Here is a 20,989-nt window from a genome sequence, read left to right as displayed (position 1 = left end):
ACTCTGAGCAGTTTTCAGCCTGTGGGGTTTCTTTTATTTGGTTCCTCAGCAATTAACTTTTTTACTGAACAAAGTTTTGATTGAGCTGGGTAGGATCTGGGGCCCATGTCTTGGTTTAAACATTCAGGTTCTTTCTCTGTAGTCATGTGAATCCATGCCCTTTCCTATCCCATCCGTGGCCCAGCACCACCTTCTCTTCCTCCACTGATAATTCCTCTCAGTGCTGTTGACTGCTTTTGTGCTTTCTTCTCCGCCTTCACTCTCACCAAGCCCCTTCTTCTGAGGAGAAAAAGACAACCCAGGAGCCTTTTTGCCCCATCTTCAGTGGGCCAGGAGCCCTCTTTGTTCCAAGTTGCAGAGGCCTTCCTCTGTGCAGCGGTTTTCTCATGACCTAGTCCCAACAGGCTGGGAAGAACCAGAGCTGCAGGACAAGCCTGTCTGTGAGCAGCCGTGCCCGTTCTGCTCCGGGGTCTCAGGGTGTTTCTGGGTTTAGTTCCCTCCATGCCTGGTGCCTCAGCCCTTTCCTCAGTGCATCCCTCGCTTTCCTCACGTTGAGAAGGGCCCTGGGCTCCTGTCTTCCCCTCGTGGTCCATGGGGCTGTGGCTGCCCAGACGGGAGGTTGGGTGTCCACATGCCTGAATCAGCTGGCCCAGGTCCCATCTGCAGCAGGGGCCCCGCAGCGCCTCTGTGTTAGCTGAGAGCCTGTGCTCTGCGCTTAGAGCTGGTGCTTGCCCTCGCCTCTCAGGGACTCCTCTTTGGATGACCAAGGTCATAAACCTCCCCACCCAGCGGGAGGCATTGGCCTCCCCTCCTGAAGGGCCTGAGTCTCTCTCGAGCTCTTTGCCGACTGTCTTGGCACAGCTGAAAGCACCTGACTTGCACCACGCTCTGCACTGGCTCCTCCATCCCCTTCCCCACAGAGTGAAGGGACGGCCTTCTCCCACTCGGCTTGGAAATGCTTTGCCCAGCTGTTTTGGAGTCCTGCAACCCGCTGAGCTCCTGCCAGACATTTGCACGAGGTAACAAGTGTTGGATGTATTTGTTGTTCTGAGGGTTGGGGCTTTTTTTTGTTGTTGTTTTCCCCGAGAGCTGTTTCCTTTGCTGTTGTGTGGTGGTGTAGGCAGCTGTCCCTTTCAATAAGGAGCGTCGGCACCAAAGTGCCGCCCCATCCTCGGGCTGGTTTCACCCTCCCTCGCCCCCCCCCAGCCCATTCCCTGTGGTGAGTGTGCCCACGCCGCTGGGGCGGGCAGGCGCACACGAGCTTTGGCTTGCTGGGCGAGCGCACCTGCAGCGCGGGCACACGCACACGCAGGCGCTGGCGGGGTGTGCCGGCCCCGCCGTGCACGCTCCCCTTGGCACCAGCTGAGCCGTGGGTGTGCGTGCCACCCTGCTTCCCGTCCGTCCACCCGTCCGTCCTCTCCCGTCCGTCATGTCTGTGCGCACACATGCTCGTGTGCCTGCACGCTCTGCGCGAGGCACTCTTACCCTCCACATCCAGCAGCAGCTCTTCAGCATGCAGGAATCTGTGCAAACTTTTTTTTTTAAAGGGAAAATGACAGCTGTTTGCTCCCCTCCCCCCCCCAAAAAAAAAGGCAAATGAAACACAAATTAAACTCCCAACCTACCCTGTATGCATACACCAAACTTTCTGTCATCTGTAGAAAATACCCAACCTCATCCCCAAATGCTGCAGGTCTGAGACAGTTGGAGTGCAGGAGGGAGAAAAACCGTGGTTTCCAAGGACTGATTAGATGGCATGCCAAGTGTATTAAATTTTGCAGACATTTTAACAGCAATATGCTAGATAGTTGGGTGTCCCCTGAGGCTGCTGGATTTTTTATATCCTTCACAGAAGGTCAAAGCCCTCTTCTGCCTGCCCCCCTCCCTCTCTCTCTGCTGTCTCTCTCTCTCTCATTCGGTGTCCCTTTCTCTCTCTGTCACCATCCCTCTTTCCCTTTTTCTCTCTCTCTTTTTGGTGCACTTTATCCTTCTCTTTTGCTCTGTGCGTATAAAATAAAAGATCAGTCATTTGTGAGTTCCCCGGTGAGTGGAAACTCTCGCATTCCCTGTGGTCTCCTCACACAGAGATGGGTATGCTGGGGCTTTCCCCTCTCTTTTCTGCACTTTGTTTTGGGGAAAATATGTTTTCCTCCCTTCACTCCCCAAACATCAGTGCTCTCCCCCCTTTTTTATTTTTGTAGCAAAAAAAAAAAAAGGGCAGGAAAAGAATCCATCTGGCATATGAATAATTGAAATGGCTCAACTCTGTTCCTGTTGCTGTTGTTTGCTCTCAGTTCTTCCTCCCCCGCCCCAACCATAGCATCCCCCCCGGGGTATGGGAGTCAGAGGTAAGGATGTATTGATTCATTTGAGGGAGGAGGTATGGGGGGGTCAGCATGCAGCTTGTACCATTTCTCCAGAGTTTTGTCCTGAGGACAGCGTGTGCTTTGAGGGGCGCAGGGGCTGTGTGAAGGGTGCTCTTCCCGGTGTCCGTGTGAGGCCTCTCCTGTGCGGTGTTCTGGCCCCAGGAGCCATTCCCCAGGCGACTCGCAGCATTTGCCAGCGATACCGCCGGCCTCTCTTGCAGGCTTGGGCTGCCAGAACATGCCCCTCGTAAGTGGTGAGAGGTTTTGCTCTCCCCACAGCATCTTCCTCTCTGCCTGCTCACTCCTGTGCCTCGGAGACTTCCCGTCTGATCCCCACTCCGTGGCAGAGCTGCACAGGATGGGGGCCTGCAGTGCTGGCCCTCCCCGCGGCGTTCTGCCGCTCTCTCCACCTGCCCAGCAGAGCCAGCGTGTTCCCGTTGGTCGGTGCAGGGGATCCCAGCGCTGATCCCTCTCCCACAGCACTAGGACGGAAGTGCTGATGGAGTAGTGTATGGCTGTGCTTGCCTCGCACCTTGCTCCCCGTTGGGTGAGCACTGTGAGTGAGCTCACAGGTTAAACTTTTTAGGACACGTGTAGCAGTTTAAAAAAAATACCTCCTTCCTTCTGACTTAGTCCAGGCGCTCCAGTGCGTGCACAGTTTCTCCGGCTTGGCCCCAAAATGCACAACCTCCTGCCTTTTCAGTTTCAAAGTGCCTGAGCCAGCCAAGGTACCCATGCACCTGGCATCCAGAGTGCAGCTTTTGCTGTCTCTTTAAAACCATTTAGAGTAAAAACAAAGAACTTTAGTGCATTAATTCTGGATGAAGATGGGTCTCCAGATGACAGCCTGATCCATATTCTTCCCCACAAGGCAACTTCCATTTTCCTCCTCCCTATCGCCTCCTGCCCAGTCTCTCCTTCCCCTCCCTGTCCGTCTGTCTGTCATTTTCCCCACTCTTTAGAAAGGAAAAGCTGACATAAGGTGTTGAACCTTTAAATATATCCATTGAACTCCTTTTTTTCTGTAGTTAGGCTGCCTCTGATGAGTTGTATATTTTGAAGAAGGTATTTGCTGTGTGTATTTGTGATTATACTTGGCAGGCATTTGGTGTGCGTGGTGTGTTTTTGGGGGATGTTTGTGTATTGTTGGGGAGGAGTTTATATTTAGGCTCTGTTTTTTGTGGTTTGGGTAGGTAATGTATGTATAGGTGAGATGTGTGTGTTTATCAAGCTGTTTGTGTGTGTTTTTATTCTGTCTTGGTGTTTGTGGTGTGGGCATATGCCTGTATAGTGTGTGTGGATGTAGATTTGTGTATGTTTTTCCTTGTGTGAGGCCAGTGTAGGAGTTTGGGCTTGAGTCATAAGGATTTTGTGTGTGTTTTTAGGATACATACTCTGTGTATTACGTGTGAGTTTTGTATGTAGTGTTTGTGATGTTTACTAATTTTATTAATTCTGGTGTTTGGAGGGATGGGCTTTGGTGAGTCTTGAGTGTGTTTGGAGTGTGTTTTTCATGAATCTGCATTTACAAAATTACAAGAACTGCACTGAAGAGATGTTAGAAAAGCGATTGAGGAAGAGAGCCTGCTGGAAAATTCAGAGGTGCAAGCATCTCATTAATAGCATTACTGGAGTGGTAGGTGTTCAAGGCCGGGAAAATTCCTACAAGCTGAGAGAGAATTTCTTCTTCTTTTTTAAAAATCTTTATTTTAAAAATCCAGGAAAAAGGATAAAAACCAAAAATATTTCAGATGGCATTCAAGTTAGGTTCATTTATATATATGTAGATACATAGGTCTTTTTATATAAAGACTCCTACTCATGATATAAAAGTTGCATGTAAAATCTTTGGTAAGCCAGCACTTGGTACAAATAATGAGATATTTATATCTAATAAAACTGGTTTGATGGGGAAATCACTCTCTTCTGTGCAGATTTCCATTTGAAGACAAGTTTCGGTGCCTGTGTTTGTTTTTTCTGACAGCAAAACCTGGGGTTTGGCACCAACAAAACATATTCCTTGTAAATATCTAAATATCTGTTGTCTGCCATAAACATTCAGAGATGTGCCCAATCATGTCAGAGGAGCCTATTTATCCACTTTGTGCTTTCATGTTACTTACAGTACGCTTTGTGGAGAGGAGAAACATGCAGCAAACTGTAAGCAAACAGACAATTACTGTCCCTGGGACAAAGCAGCAGCGTCCGTCGTACAGGCTGTGTATCACAGGGGCTAGATGGGGGCTCTCGGGCAGACTGTGCTCAGTGAGCCCCGTGCTGAGGGCAGCTGGAGACCCTGCAACATGCAGGCAAACACCGACGATGGGCAGAGACCGGTGGGCTGGAATGCACGGGGTGCATCCGGTGTCTCTGTGTCCAGCCTCGTGCAAGGCGGACTGTCGGCCGCTTTGCTGTAGCTCCTGGAGGTGATGAGTCCCCGATTAGCTTGTTGCTGTCCAGGTTAGATAAAGAAATGTGTTTTACTGGAGCTGCCAGGTGAGCTGCCACCTTGGCACGGCAGCAGAAGGGGATGGCGAGTGGTTTGGCAGCAGGGTCCCTGTCGGTAGAGCAGCCGCCTGGCTGGCACGGTGAGAGCTGGAGCAGACGGGTTGATTTTCCCCAGTCTCATCCAGGAAGAACTGCGTCATGCAGCCAGTTGCTTGTTCTGTCTATCGATCATTGTTAACACAGTTTTCACTTGAAAGTGCTGTGCTCTGGGCAGTTGGAAGGACGTTCAGCAAGGAGCTGAATGGTAGGGGCTCCTGCTCTGTGTGGGGACAGGATTCTCATCCTTGCCCAAGCTGTATAAATCCCTGAGTAACAGTACCATTATCCTGGGGGGGAGGCTTTGATCTTGATTTACTCTAGTGTTGCTGCAGAAAGAGTCTGGCCCACTGCCTTGTGGAGGAGGTAAAATTACCACAGATAAAACCCAGTCAGCAGAGTGGAGTCTGGCTGCTTTTGTTCTCCGAACAGGCCTTGTGGCACTAGTTGTGCAAAGCTGGGGGAAGGGGCCGTGCAGCAGGTACGGCTGGGTGAAGAGCAATTTCCTGCTTCTCAATTAAAATACGTGTATAAATAGGTTTAAAGTTGCTTTGGGTTAAATGGAGGCAACCGTTTAGATTTTGCACTATTTTGAACCTTAGATTTTAAAATAAAATGAAATGACGGTTGTAGGTGAAAAGTTGATAAGTGCAAAAACTTTTCATTTAGAAAACCAGTCAAATTAAATACTTGAAGAAAAATGGTGTTTCTGTAAATGAACAACTATCTAGAATTACTTTGGATTTGTGAAAAGTCTGACCGTTACTTCATTTACATTTTTCATCTCAAAAAGTTTTGGTAAAAAACATGATTCTGCTTGAGTGGAAAGATTTGTATTTAAAATATTTTAAAAAAGATGAGTCATAGTTTATTTTCCTGTAGACTTTCACAGCATTGCTAGCATAATCTAACATTGCATCTGTTGGTTTTTGGAGGTTTTTGTTCATTTAACTAAGCTAGGCATATTTTGAAAAGGCTGGGAAGACTAACACTAGAATTGGAGACTTCTCAGGCACCGGGAGGCCTGGAGATCCCATGGCAGTAGTGTCAGTTTTTAGCGCCATTACAGCCCCACCATGTACCAGGCTTTAATTACAGCTCCCACAGCCCCCGGTCAGGATGTGTCCCTCCCGTCGAGTCAGGATGATGTGTGCATCGCTCCCTAGTGCTTTTCCACACCTGTCCCTCAGAAAAGTGAGTGTAACCCAACACTCAATAACATCTTTATGGATGTGATGGGCTTCGTTCTCCACCGGGTTTATTCTGTTTGAGGTGTGGGGGAGACTATGAGTGAGAACAGGGTAGCTGTACCATCAGTTTTAATAGCTCCTTTTAAAAAATAGAAGAAATTAATTCACAGTCCTCCCAGAAGAAGAACAAGATCTTAGTAATTGGCACCTGGAAATGTCAGTCAGATTTCCCCTCCTTGTCTCTAGCACTTTGATGGTGTGTTTGCTGCTGGATGTGACTTTAACAAAAAGTTAAAAAAATTAAAAAATAAATAAAATAAATTTAAAAAAGCCCTTCCTTCATGCATATGGAGTTTTTTGGGGAAAAAAAAAAAGGTATTTTAATGCTTTCTATTAAATTGGGACTAAAAGTGGTGTCTTAATTTGCATTCATTAGCATATTTGCATATAGATCACTGAAATGGTGGAAGAGGAGAAGAGCCTATAAATGAAAATTCTTTTAAAGGCACAGGCATCCTTTTATTTATTTTCAGTCTCTCTTTCCTTTGCAAACCTCTGCTTGACCACTAGCTGCATGGAGTTTGCTGCGTGGAGCAGGACGCAGATGGGAAGGAAGGCTCTATGGGCAAAGGTGCCTGGGCTTCGTGGTGGACAAGTTCAGGTTTGGGTGCCTGTGGCCAGCTCCAGGCGTCGAGGCCAGGCTGCGGGGAGGAAGCTGCGGTCCCTGCGTGGCGATAGGGCAGGCACCAGCACGCAGGGAGCTACGGGTCTCTGTTGCCAAACCCTCCGCTTTTATCTCCACATCTGCCAGGGCCCTCCTGCCTGAGGAGAGCAGAGTGCCCGCCTGGGGATTTTGGAGGGCGAAGGGTTGGGCCATGCAGGTCCAGTGGGTTTTTAAAGAGAATGTGTGGTTCCTTAGTCAGACAGAAGAGATGCGCTCATGATTCAGACCCGTCCCCTGGAAATCTGTCACCTGGGCTTTAATTCTTTGCTCTGCTCTCACGTACTTTCCCATATAGTCTCTCCTGCAAAAAGATCACTTTTCCCATCCTAAAACAGGGCGAAAAGCATTTATAATTTTCCCCAGGCTTTGCACTGATTTGCTTGTAGTCAATTATAATAATAATAGGAACAGTTATTCTTTTTTTAATAAATTTCCCAATTGTATTTCTCTGTGATACAAGGTACCTTACAACTACATACTTTCACACTGCGGTTCTTGTCTTATGGGATGTGCTGTCTGGCTGTTACAAAAAGTAGTTTGAGTGGTTCCCAAGTGTTTGTTCCAGGCTCCAGGTGTTTGTAAGTTACCCTATAGATGGATCAGCTAATTGGGATAAAGACTGTAGTAAAGATAGATAAATCAATAATGAGAAACATTCCTTCCTATGGAGTTGAAAACTGGGATGGAAAGGAGGACTAGAAACCTTCAGTGCGGTTTGGCATGCCCAAGGTGTGTAACAGGTCAGAAATCGAGAGTAGAAGAGCTCTGCCCAAGACAAAGGTACGGTGGGGCAGTTGGATGTTCAAGTCAAATTCCCACGCATGGAGGAGAAATGAAGGCGCAGAGAAGACACAGCATCACAGAATCACAGAAGTCAGTCCACTGGGAGAGAAATGGGAATTCAGGCCACAGTTTACACTGACCCAAGCTGTTCTTAGCAGCTGCAGTTTGATCCTGGCTACAAAGCCCACTTAATAAGATTCTCGGCCATGTCGCAGGAGGTAATTCAGCTGGGCAGAAGCATGCCAGGGCGCTGGGCTTGGCTCAGAGGGCTCTGGGCTTGGCTCTGGGGGCAGAGCTCTCCTCCATGGCGAGAACCCCCCAGGGGACTTGCCACATGTGCTCCCCCTCTTGCCCACTCACGACTATCCCATACAACAGAGTGAAGCCGATGGGATGATGGAGTTAAGCTGGAGTGGAGAAACAGCACGGCCAAAGGACTGAGGGTGTTTGGTCCGTCCTGTTGCCCAGTGCTGGCATTCAAGCCTTGGCTTTGGGTTACTTGTGTTTGGGGAAGGGAAGGAGAAGGCGGAGTGAGAGTAGACAGGAGTGTCCGTGACCCGGGTGGGTCTCTGCTCTGTCCCCACCACTGCTCCCATCGCCTCTCGCAGCACCCTTGGGCAGACAAAATCCCACTCAGCTGTTGGAAGGAAGGGGGTGCCTGAGAGCGCTCTGAGGTGTCCTTTAGGCTCGAGGCAGTTTTGCTTGTGCTGGGCAGCCCCAGCATCCCAACACTTGCAGCTCGGGAAGCCTATTGACACAAAAAGGGGAGGGCAGGCGGGGAGAGGCTCCCCCCAACGGGCCAGGCGCCTGTTGGCCGCGGGTGCGGTTCCCTGGCCCACGTGGAGGTGAATGGGATCGGTGCGGGGAGGGCTGGGGGACGGGGGAGCCGGCGCTCCACCGCTAATGAAAATCGGAAACCGATTGAACAGCACAAGGTGCCCAGGCAGCAGGTTGTGGAAATGAGGAAGGGAAGGGGGGTGGGTGGGGGGGGCTAATGGAAGCTTCTGCGAAGCGGATGTCGTATTGATTGCTGTGTGTCTATATTTATATATTATCAAGTATATAAACTTCAGCAGATGTATGGCGCATAGATAAATAAAATGCATGCTGAAAAATTAATGAAATGTACATGCAAATCCACCACCATCGATCACACTGGCTGCCAGGACCAGAGGGCTTTTTACTTTTAGGCTTTTTCCTTCCTTTCTTTCATATGCTCTCCCTCCTTCCCCTCAAAAAAAAAAAAAACAAAACCAAACCCCAAATTCCCCCACTTGAGAAATTCCTCAGCCTGGGCTCAGATGAAATGTGGCAGGATTTCATGAGAATCTCAGTGTTTCGTCTGAGTGCTGCCAGTGCTGCCTGCGAGTTGTGTGGGCAGAAGGCAAGGCAGTGCGGCAGCAGGGGTGACTGGCTGGTAACTGGGAGGGTACCTGGGAGGTGGCAGAGTGTTGTGTTACCTTGAGCAGCTGGCCTGTGTGAGGGTAAAGGAGTCTGGGCAGATGCAAGCTAAGTAATTTTGAAGTGGGAGGGAACTGTTATTTTAGGGAAGTCCCCAAAGAGCCTTATGCCTCCCATCGCTCTTCTGGTTGTGGCTGGCAGGAGGGTTGTTACAGGCATAGTTAGTGGGACTGGGATGGGAACACAAACCTGCAGCGTAAGGTTTTGGGCTGAGTAGCCTCTAGGAGGTTTGTTACTGAGTTCTGCAAGAGTGGCACAGTGGGAAAGGTTCCTGGATGCTTTTCTTCAGGGACAGTAGATGTCTAAGGAGTTAAACATGGGAATGTCCCTTTGTGCTGGGGACTGCAGCGAGTCCTGCAGGGCTGTGGAAGGCCTTGTAGGTGCATGGAGCTGGGAGGGCAACTCACTCGGCTCCTTCTGATGGCAGTCCTGTCTGTCTGTGCTGCAGGTATGCCCCGTCTGCCCTTTGCAGACTTTCTCCTGAGATTTCTCTCACTCTGCTTAGAGAGGCAGGAAGCAGGGGACTGTGTTTGGAGGGTCTGGCTCCTGTGTGTGCTTTCCCAACAGATATGTCCCCTCCTCCCTGGAACAGACACTACCATGTCCCCTCTCCTCCCCAGCGCCGTGCTGCAGCTGACAGGGGCTGGTTGGGTGCAGCACCGGGGCCCTGTGCAGAGCTGGATGGTGCCCGTTGTCACCCAGCCTGGAAACAGAAGCCAGGGCCTGTGAGGAGAGTGGCGCCTGGCTTTTTAACATCATCCCCTTCTTGGGGCAGGGCTGGTTGGCACCCAGACTGCAAAATCGTTTCACATCCCTGCAGTGGCCTGAATGGTTCAGGCTGTGACCATCTTCTGTGAGCCCCTGGGAAGCCGAGAGGAGACTGGCCTCGGGAGGAGCGAGTGGAGCTCCTGCAAGCACCCAGCTCCCAGGGGCTGCTGGGCTGCGCAGGGTAGGCAGGGACCGGGTATTTTTAGCCACTCTTTCTGTAGTTGTTTGTTGTTAGCTGTGTCCCATTGTGAGTGGCAGTGCTCTGCGCTCGCTGAGGGTCACCAAGAGTTTAATAGAGCAACTACACGGCTCCTTGGTGGTGCAGCTGGCGACCTGCTCCCAGCTTTGCTTCAGTCTCTCCCGGTACCCGTCCCACTGCCCCAGAGCTGAGCTGCTGCCTGTGCCAGAGTCCCACGCCGGCAGGGCATGGGGCTGGTATCCGGGCATGAGTGGGGCTTTGCTCTGCATGTATTGGGCAAGGTGCTGTTTTGAGACGTCTGAACTGCAGCTGGGTGCTTAATGCCCTCCGTTTACCTGCTGTTATTTCCTAGCAGCGTCACATGCTTTCTCTTGCTCCCTTCAGACTCTGATTTCAGCACTTGGTTTGACCTGCTTTTCGGGGCGTGCTCCGAACAGAAACTGCGGGTGAGAGCCCGTCAGAGATCGCCTTCCTCTCCCTGTCCTGTGTCAGGTCGGTCTGTGCCACTCCTCCAGCCAGAGACTCTGCCAAGAATGGATTTCCTCAGTTTGGCAGACCACATTTCATGTTGTTGCTGTGATCCAGGCAAGAAATTAGAGGTTAGGGTTGTGTTAGAGCCTGGACAGCTGCAGTGTGACTCCAGAGGTGTAAGATGGCATGTGGTGACCTGCACCAAGGGAGCTGGGCTGGCCTCGAGGCTACTTTCCTGGGCGCAGAGATCACAAGCAGTTCTGGTGTGAGCTGACCCCTCCTTTTGTCCCATGAAGAGGCCAGAGAGGTGCTGAGGGCAGGCAGCCCACACGCTGCTCAGCTCAGCTTCCCCCGGTTCCGAGCTGCGGTGCTGGGGCGGGACGGGGAGCTGCAGTGCCTCACAGCGTGTGGGCCTGGCTCCTCGCCCCGCTTCCTCCAACAGCCGCGAGGGGAAACTGAGGGAGAGTTCAGATGACAATTAAAAAGCCAAAGAAAACCTCACAGAAGATGAGCAGCAAGGCAGTGAGGTTTTTTCTTTGACACTTTTTCATTCCCCCCCTACTCCGTCTTCCCGGTGTTTCCAGGAGACTCTCTCGTCGGCTCAGAAAGCTGCGTAGGCCCATGGCGGCTCAACCTTTCCCTCTCCCCGAGCCCCGGTCTAATCAACCCCTATAATTTATGCAGAAAATATGATTTATATTTAATTTCACCACACTTGCATTGTTAATTTGAGATGTAATTAACCCGTCGCTATGACAACTAATTTCGTGATGCCGTAAATTACCGCCGTCTTTTCATCAAAATTCAGTTACTTTGGCTCCTGTGTGCAATGTACTGATGCAATTAGGTTGCTAAGGGCAACCCAAAAGTGTTCAATTTCTTTTGTGTATCTGCAGTGGGGTAGAAGCTCTGGTGTGTTATCCCAAAGTCCTGTTTTCTTTGGTAAAGAGCAGGGCAGACGAGTCCATGGAGGAATGTGCGTGAGGGAGACGGAGCGGAAGAGTGTCCTGCGCTGGGGTTTCCCTGCGCGAGCCTCTCCACCTCTCGGTGTGTTTATTTCTCTAATTGTTTTAAAAGAGCCGGGCTCCTGGTCACGCATGACCCTGTTTGTCTTAAGCCAGCACTCTCTGTCTTCTCCCTTCCTTTCTCCCAAGCTTTCCTCCTTGATGGTTTGGGAGAAACTAGGCAATGAGGGAAGGCTTTCACTGCTGCTTTCATCCTAAACACCAGCAACGCGCCTCAGTCCTTCCCTAAGAGTTTGTGTCCCTCTGAATTTGTGTGTGTGCGCAGAGAGAACTTGTTTATATAGATCTCCCCCCCCTTCTTTATTTAAAACAAAAACCCTCTGTGTTGCTTTTGTCACGTTAATTCCCATTTTGCCAACACCAGGGGCCCAGGCAGACGAGTTACCAAGGAACACAAAATTTTAATTAGTGTATTTTAATCATTCAGGCTTTCCGAGCTAATCCACATACCCTAGAGAATTCCCGAGATGCAGCACTGCTCTGCTTTACCATTTATTGTTGAGTCTATTATAATTACTGTTAGCAGGTGGGGACTGGGAGATGTTTATTATGAGTTTTTCATCTTTAGTATAATTACCGAAAAAAACAAAATAAAAAGATGTCGGTGCATTTTGTTTTCCTAGAGGTTTTTTTTGGAGGGGGGGTGTGTATTTTTCCTGTTCCTTGCAGGCAGGTGCTCACCAATTAGTGCCTTTTTCTCAGTTTTTATTTATTTTGTTGATCACTGACTCACCTTTACTTTTTCAGGATGGAAGCTATAAACCACTGACTCCTGGATGGAGTGAGTTTTCCTAATTTAAGACAAGAGATTAAGCTGGGACAGAACTAGACATGCTCAGGATCCCAACCGCTGTGGGTGGGTAGAGTGTGCTAAGGAGGGACGTCTCCATTTGGGGCGAGTTTGTTTGTGTTTTGCTGTCTTGCTGCTGTTTCTTAAGTGGTAGAGTTTCATCAGCATGAGTGATAGGAGTCATGAGCAGGTAGAAAAGAGTGCCTGTGTGCAGCTGTGTGTGCACAACTGCCAGTGCTATGTGTGCAAAAGTGTAGGTGTGCCCCTTTGAATGTGTTTCTACCAGGATGCAATCGTGATTGCATGGACATTCAGAACCCTTCAGTGAGTAGAGTGTGGTGAGGTACTAAATCTTTGGTGCACAGGGAGTGTTCAGTGTAGCGAAGGAAGGAGGGTGATTCCCTGAGCTCTGAAGTATGATACTTTCATCAGGTGAGCCTTTTATTCATCCTGGCCACCGCAGAAAAATCTGCTACTGCCTTGTGAAGCCAAACTTTTCTTGGTGATCCTTGTAACAAGATTCTGGCCTCTTCTTCTGCAGCTGTAGCTTGTAGTAGGGTGGGGAATCTGTGCCTGCCCTCCAAGACCAGCTTCTAGGCACGCAAGTACCTCCTCTGAGTACAAATGTCTGGGAAAGGAGAAAGGGGGGATGCAGAGGCTGCAGGCACTACTGTTCCGCTCTTCTCTGTAATGGCCTGATAAAAGTTGGGAAAGGTGAGGGCATTATTCCCCCATTATATATCATGACATTAGCTAACATTTTAAATTTTATCATCTATTGAGTTCTCCAGGTTTCATCTCATTTTGGAGTTCAAACAAACTCTCATATCCCTAAGCAAAAGCCCTTCAGAGAGGCTGAGCATCAGCTGTGCCCATCTCTGCCTGGTGACTTCTGCCTCGTTCGATGTCTGCTCCTGTATCATTTGAGGAATAAGCTTGGTTTAGACCATCCAAATGCTAATCAGGCACCCTTCACCTTTGTACTACGGGCTCTTTGGGTTGAATATTGGACTGTGATAGCTTAATTGAGAGCTTGGGTGGAGTTTACAGCTGTGCGTGTGTTTAAACCTCTCTTTATCCATATCCAAGTCTGCAATTAGGAATCCCCAAACCAAATTTCCCATGTTCAGGGGCTTCTCTGGGAAAATGCCATGCTGATTCCAGACAGCTGTGCTCAGGGACACCCCAGAGCCGTACCGTGCATTCACTGCCTCTCCCCACCTCGCAGCTGAATCAGAGAAATGAGCCCCTTCTCCACCCTACACTTTAAAGGCTGAGTGCAAACATTTTCTTTTCCTTGATGACGATTTTCAAGTTTTCCTGGAAAATTCCACATCTCTGCATGAGGCCACGGCCCTGGCTGGGGTGAGACCAAGCAGGATTAATTAATAAAGCTCAGTAGCTTACACAGGAACTCTGTAATATAATTATAGCTTCTGTAAGAAAAGGCCCTGGAGTCGGAGAAGTCTGTGAGAATCACATGGGGTTGGGAAGAGGGCCCTTTCAGCCCCGCACACTTCCCTGCATCTCTGGCCTGTTCTTCCCTTGCTTTCCAGTTCGGGAGGAGTTTCTGCACCCCAAAGTGCCCTAGTGCTCTTTGCTACTGAACCGTCTTCGGTCTGTGCTGCCAGCTTGCACCCCACAACTGCTGCTGGGGCTCTTCCCATTGAAAGGGGCACCTGCTCCCAGGCTGGAACCTGCTGGCTTTGGGGGCCCTTCTGGTTTCTGGCTTCGGCACAGCCCGGGTCAGGGTCCAGCTGTCGGCAGGGACGTGGGAGGTGTGGGAATCTCCATCTCCTCCTCCTCCTCCTCCTCCTCCTCCTCCTCCTCCTCCTCCTCCTCCTCTTCCGTTTTCTCCCTTCCAGCTCTTTGAGCTGTCTTCCTCCTGCTCCAAAGCAGCTCCAGCTCCCAGGAAAACCCTTTGTGTCCTCTCCTGCACCTTCCTGCATCTTCCCCAGACTCTGCCATCCTGCTCAGCTGGGCAGCACCAGCCCTGGGCGAGACGTAGGAAAGTGCCCGGAGCGAGCTCCATTGAAAGGGCCAGGGCCAGCTGGGGACGGATCCGTCCCCCAGGGAGACAGCACTTTGAGCCCGGGCCGCAGGGGGAGGCTTTTCTTCTGATTCCTCCAAACTTTCCCACCCCAGCCGCGGCTCTACAAAGAGGCCCTGGCCCCGTGCGCGGGGCCTTCCGCACGGAGGGGTCTCGCCAGCTCCTCTTTATTGAGTCTTCAAGCGCTGGCAGGACACTCCATTAAAAAGCCATTCGCTTTTGTGTCCCCAGGCCCCCAGCCGGCTCCCGCTCATGTGACACTGGCCACAGTTGTAAAACAACAACACAAATAGTTGGCAACTACTGAGGGTTTTTTCAAACCAGGGTCGTCATAGCAACTTTCCCCAGTCAATCACTGGTGAGGCGGCCTGCCGAGGGGTGCTCTGAGTGGCAGGGCAGCCCAGCTCCGCAGAGGAGCCCCGATGAGGGAGCTCGCAGGGATCCCTGTCACAGAGACTCACCAGCCTGCTTTCCTCCTCCTACATTAGTGAAATCCAGGCGCCTTCCTGCAGAACGGGAAGGAGAGAAGTCCGGCCCTTGATCCCAGAACTTCCCTGAGCTTGGACCCAGGCTGCAGGGTCCCCGTTCCTGCTGGCAGGGTGCCACAGGGAGAATCCCTCAGCACCTGGCATCATGCCAAAGGGGGGCATCCAAACGCCGCCCCCCCCCCCCCCCAAGCTTGGCACAGTGCCGGGGGGGCATCTGAATCCCCCCCACGCCTGGCATGGTGCCGGGGGGCATCTGAGTCCCTCTGCCCATGGCACTGTGCCCGGTGGATCGGAACGTGGCACATTGTCCTTGTGTGTGGCTCCATGCCAGGTTTGATCAGCAATATCAGCCACTGTTGCGTCTTGCAGGATGTAGGACCAGGAAATGACTTGGCGCTCCTGTAAACTCCTCGGTTTGCAGGAGGGTGCGTGAATCCCACAGGTTCTTGCATGAACGAAGGAGGCGGCGCGGCTGGGAAGAGACAGCTCTGCTTAGGAAACGAGCTAGAAGTCACACCTTTGTGGCATGGGGCAAGGGCCAAATTAGGGGAGCAGGATGGCATCCCCCACCATGGTGTGGGGTCCAGCTGCTACTGGGAGCAAAGGGAGCATCTCCTCTCCTCCTCCCATCCCTTGCGTTTGCCCCTTTCTCCTGGTGAGTCTGCGGGACCGATCAGGTATGAGTGCCTCTCCTGTCATCAGTTCTGGTCTTTGGAGCACCTCAGCACTGCTGGGCTTTTATGACTCTGATTTATTTGCCTTTTCCTGTAAATCCTGAACATTTCCGAGTCTTGTGAGACACTAGCCTGGTACAGGACTTAACCCAGAGCCCGTAGCCGGGCTGTGCATGCAGCCAGCTCTCTTGGCTGGGCTGCTCCCACCTGTGCAGGTAGCTGCCGTGGCCTGTGCTCCAGAAGACGTTGCTTGTTGTCACTTCTGTCCCATGGCAGGGTTTCTAAGCAGAGCAGACCTCAGGCTGCCGTTGTTGTCTTCACATCTTTCTGCTTGAGGTTCCCTGGCTGCCTCGAGTGACTCCTGGAGGGGAGGAATGTTAAAAATCCGCTCTTGTAGTAAGTTGGCACTGTATCCAGCCACCGTCTGCTCTGTGCCAGAGCTTAGTAAAATGTTGGCGAGGGCTGTGGCTCCGTACTCAGGCCCCCCCTTCCCCTTTTGTCTCGGTTGGTTTGGCAATTGCACGGTGGTAACACAGCTCAGGGTGGCACAGGAGCTTTGCTGCCCATATGCAGCTGGAAAGTGGAAAGGGATTTCCAGGCAGAGCAAATGATAAAGGGAAATGGGATGCGAGGGTCTGTGGCAGCAAGCCAGGGTCATGCCAGGCGTTTTGCAAACCCTGGCACCTTTGCAGTGGCTAGAGAGACGCTGAGGACGCATGTGCCCCAAACAGCCCCAGGGGAAGGTGCCGGGAGCATGTTGCACCACAGGCAGCCAGGGTCCCTTGGCTGCTAATAAAGTCAGGCTCTGCAGAGGGCTCTCAGAGGAAGGCAGGGCTGCTGCCAGGCTTCGGGTGTTGCAAATCCGATTTGTTGGCACTGTGGTTACACGCACGGGAACTGTTGGCCTGGGCAGGGGAGGAATGATGCCGTCTCCTTCACTTTGTTGCTTTGCATCTTCGTCACTCTGTCTCAGTTCTCTCATTCATTTGTTCTTAATTATTTGTTAATTTCCTTCCCTTCTTCCTCAATTTGTTCTCTCAGTTGTTTGCTCTCTCATTTGCTTTTTCTTTCTTTTGCTGCTCGTTTGCTGATGAATTTTCTTCTTTCATTCCTCTCCCTCTTAGTTGTTCTTTTTCTCATTCCTTCTGCCTTTTTCTCTTCTTCCCTCTCCCCTCCCCTGGGCATTTTCAGTATCTGTGGCTTTTTTCTTGTGTTGTTTCTAATCCCAGGTGTGTTGCTTTCCTTCGGAGAAAGGAAACCTCACTCTTCCATGCAGAGCTGCGAGGGCTGCTGCCCCTTTCGTGCTGCACTTGGCAGAGGGTCCCTTACCTTTGGGCTTTGGCTTTAAACTTCGAGAGTGGCCCCACTGATGGGGGCTGACATTGAGAAGGGAAGGAGGGAGCAGCACTTGCGTCCTGCCCTGAGTTCATGGCCAAGGAGCGGCAGTGGCTGGCTCCCAGCCCCGCTGGCTGGCCCTGCTCCTCGCCCGTGGTGCTAAACAGGACACGGCACTCGGCAGAGGAAGGATGACGAGGTGGCGGGGCCGGGTCTGTGACCTGCACCTGGGCCATGTGTGTGCACCCACGAGTGTGGGGAGGCCTCCCACGTGTGGTGGGTGGGCGCTGGCTGCAGGCGCACCCGCACGTGCCGGCGCACTCGTGGGTGCTGGTGCCAAGGTGCCAGCACCTGCCTCCCGCCCGCCTCCGCTCGTGCTTCCCTTCACCTGCCTTTGCGCAGAGGCTTTTCTCCCGGACCGCGGAGCTTTCAGACACGGGTTTGCCTCCCCTCGCATCCACACGCGCCTGTGTGTGCCAGCGCCTGTGCAGAGGTGTGCGCTGCTGGCCTGCGGGCACGGGGTTCCTCTGGGTGTCCGGCTCCCCGGCCTCTGGCAGCACCCCCACCCCCCCGCGTTTGCTGTCCGTGGCACGCATTTCGGTAACGCACATGCCTGTGCACATCTGTGCTCACATGTCGCCGGCGCACACGCTGCTGCCGACATGCACCAGGGCTGCCTCCCCCGTGCATGGGCTGCCATGTGCTTTCCCATGCGCTGCCATGCAGTAAATTACGTCCCCCCTTCACCCCACCGCAGCCCCCCTCCCCAATACCCAGGCCAACTAAAGTGCTGTAACATAGTAGCTGCCTGAACTCCGATTCAAAGGTTAATATCAAAATCTGGAGCGGATTACCTAAAAATTACTTACAACACCATTAAAATTCTGAACTCTTTTTGTTGTGGCTGTAAATTAATTTAAAATGTCAGTTTTTTTGAGAAATCCAATAAGAAATTGAGCCAACGGAGCAATCTGTAAACTGTCTGGCACAGAGGAAAGTGTGTCTTTTCAATCGACAAGAAAAAATATGGGGCTTAACTGGAACCATATGGCAGCGCACTTGAGAGAAATCTGCTGAAGAGGAGGGAGGGGAGGGGGAGCCCATGCAGGCAGGAGCAGCGGGAGAGCTGGCGGCTCGTGTGGGAGAGGAGCTGGGGCCGCCCGGCACAGGGACCGGTGAGGCAGGTGCATGGAGGTGGCCGTGCGGGAGAGGGCAGGCCCCAAGGAAGTGAGAGAGCTCTTTCTGCTCCGCGGAGACCCCCACGGCTTCCCCGTGACAAGGCATCCTGTGCAGAAAGTGGTGGAGGTGTTCCCAAGGTCCCTGCAGGATGCTGGTGTGAAGGGGCATCTTGTCTGGGGATAGGGCTCTGTGGGTTGTGCAGGGGACGCTGACAGGCTGAGCAGTGAGGGCAAGTGGAAACAAGGTGTTAAAGTGGATTTTCTTTGACATCTGTGCCCCTTGCTAGCCTACCAGCATCCTGCCACCCAGCTCCTTCAGCAGCCTCCCAGCACGGCCCCTCTGGCCGGTGTCCTCTTTGCCAGGAGGTGAGGATGGCATGGCCCAGGGGTGGCTTCTTCGCTCTGACCCAAAGGCAAGGTGGGCACTGGGAGACTGGTGGGGAAGGGCTGCGACTCCACATCCCCCGCCCCAGCCCCCTCTCCTTTGGCTCACATCCCCACAGCATTCCTCGTGCTGGTGAGAAACCCTGCTTCCCCTCTGTGTCTCCTGCCTGCCGACATGTGTTACCCATTAGGCCTTAATTTCAGAAGATTTACAACACATTAAGTAATTTGTAGGTTATTTCAACTTTAATCTGCTGAAGTCGAGAAAATCAAAATTAAATTCAAAACACACGGATCTTCAAAGTACTGGGATTGGGGACGGGAGGGGGTTGTTTACCAGCCCTTGCTTGTCTCTTCTCCCATGCCACTGCCTCTGTGTCTCTTGCCCCCTCCTACGATGCTGCCCTTCCTGCCACCTTTGCTGGTAGCAGGGGTGATGAGGGCTGTACAGATGGGATTCAGGGACCTCCTGGTTTTGGTTGAGGTGATCATAGGATGATGCCTCTCAGAGGTCCTCAGACTGATTGACCACCTCCATGGTACAAGAGGGAAGGCACTGGGCCTGGCAGTTTCTTCACTCTCTGTGATCTTGTCTGGCATTAACTCGAGTGACAGATGCGCCAATGCTCCTTGGGCTCTGGAGACAGTGATTTTGCCTTTCTGTGCCTCGCTTCCCTGCCTCTGTGTTGAGAAGAGTATCATGCCTTGTAAGACTGGGTGTGCTGAAGCTGGAAGGCATTCCAGATGCTATGGAAAGGGAGGCTGTCAGCCCAAAGGAGCTAAAACAGGGCTGGGGACCTGGGGACAACTGTTATAGACTTTCCTGTTGCTCTTCCACATCTACAGGCCAAGGGCATTTGTGCGACTCTGTCCCTCTCAGGAACGTTCCTCTTACTGAAAAGGGACTGCCATGATCCCCTTCGCCTATTCTTCTTCCATCTGCAAGTAAGATCACAGGAATGTTGTCCACATTGTGGATCTGTGGTTGGAGATATCCCCGTGGGGTTTATCTAGCATTGCCATCAGCGTACTGAGCATACCTCCTGCCCATAGCAGGATCTCATCATCGACAGCTTTCAGAACTGGTCTGAAACTGGTCTAATCATTCATTTTAATGATCAGAAAAGCCAGAACCGAGATCTTCCTTAAACTCTTGGGGTAGGATAACGAACTAGTTGAATCACATAACTTGGAGTCTTTTCTGATGAACAGAGGCTGTTAAGGCATTATCTTGGGGCTCAGGAGATCTGAGATTTGTCTCAACTCTCTACTGTGCCAAGTTTTGTGTTGATCTAAAGCAAATCACTTACCCCATTTATGCCTCAGTTCCCTGCCTGTGTAGCTGAGATAACACGCTTGGAGGAGAGTTGTGAGGATGGATGTGATGGGTGTTGAACTCTGTGGTGCTGAGAGGCTGGGCCTTGTGTGGCTCCTAGAGTGGAGTCCCCAGGTGGTCTCAGTGCCTCAGTTCCCCATGTGTGTAGGAAAAATAGCTTTTTTCTCTCCCCGGAGTTTGATGAATGGAAAGTGTATGTGTCACAGCTCTGCTATTTCGCACTGATCTCTCCACCCACATCCCAGACGGTTTCCGGGTTCCCAGCCCACCAAATCCCTCAGGCATCTCTTCAGGGGCCCTTTCCTCTTCCAGTTTAGTGCCGCCTTATCCCAGAGCTGGGTGGCGGGGTGCAGCAGACATCCCATTTGGGAGCAATCCAGAACTGCTGAAAGGTTGAGCGTGCTGACTAGTTGGTTTTTGTGCGTCCCTGCATTGCAAGGGTGCTCAACCCAGAGCTGACTCTTGTTGTCTTGACTGTCTGTGAGCCAGATCCCCTGGAAGTCAGCTTTATCAGGAAATGTGTCATTGAATTACACTTAGGGATACAAGCACTTTTGAGGGCGATGTCCCCAGTTCTGCTCCAGCAAGGAATCTGGAGGTGCAGGAAGTCTTCAAGCATGTTACGCTTCATCTACATCTGTAGGTTTTCCTGCTTCAGGCCTGAATACCTGGCTCTGTCCATCTCATATTCTTGCCTGTGCTGGGAAATTTTTATCAGTACCATCACAGATTTGTATTTTCTCTAAGATTACTTCACACGCCTTACACAGCTGCTCTGACCTGTTTAAGGGGGTAGATGTGGATACAGATGTGGAGTACTACTCCTGTATTTTATACAGACCACTGGGCAGCCGTCAGAGTAGTAACTTTCAGTCCCTTTTGGCCCGGGTTGGTTTTAAACCAGATGTCAAAGCATGTGTGGTTTAAAACAGAAATTGTTTTTCTAGTCTCTGCAGAGTTCATCTCCTGGGTCTTCTCTTTGCAAGGAAGAAAGAAAAGGATTTGTGTAGAGCAGTTGTTTGCTAACCCTTATGAAAACTCTTGTGCAGAAAAGGTAAAAATTAATTTTGATATGTATTAGCTGGTCAAGCTAACCTCTAGAGACCACCTCAGATTCACACTAATAAGCTAAAACACGTTAAAGCTACAACCTGCCTTATCCACATGAAGTATGTCTGTGTTGAAGTGGATGGCAAAACTCCCAGTGACTTCATTAAGACCCA

At 51.3% G+C, this 20,989-nt stretch overlaps 1 protein-coding gene across 5 annotated transcripts in view; it reads left to right on the top strand.

Annotated features, from left to right (window-relative positions):
* Positions 1-20,989, top strand: part of CASZ1 (castor zinc finger 1) — a 207,066-nt gene that overhangs the window by 51,118 nt on the left and 134,959 nt on the right. The gene's annotated exons all lie outside the window — the stretch shown is intronic.

This window comes from Strix aluco, chromosome 22, assembly GCF_031877795.1.
Source record: "Strix aluco isolate bStrAlu1 chromosome 22, bStrAlu1.hap1, whole genome shotgun sequence".
In the NCBI taxonomy this organism is placed as follows: domain Eukaryota; kingdom Metazoa; phylum Chordata; class Aves; order Strigiformes; family Strigidae; genus Strix; species Strix aluco.
Note: the sequence above shows the minus strand (reverse complement) of the source record. Positions and strands in the feature narration are given on the sequence as shown.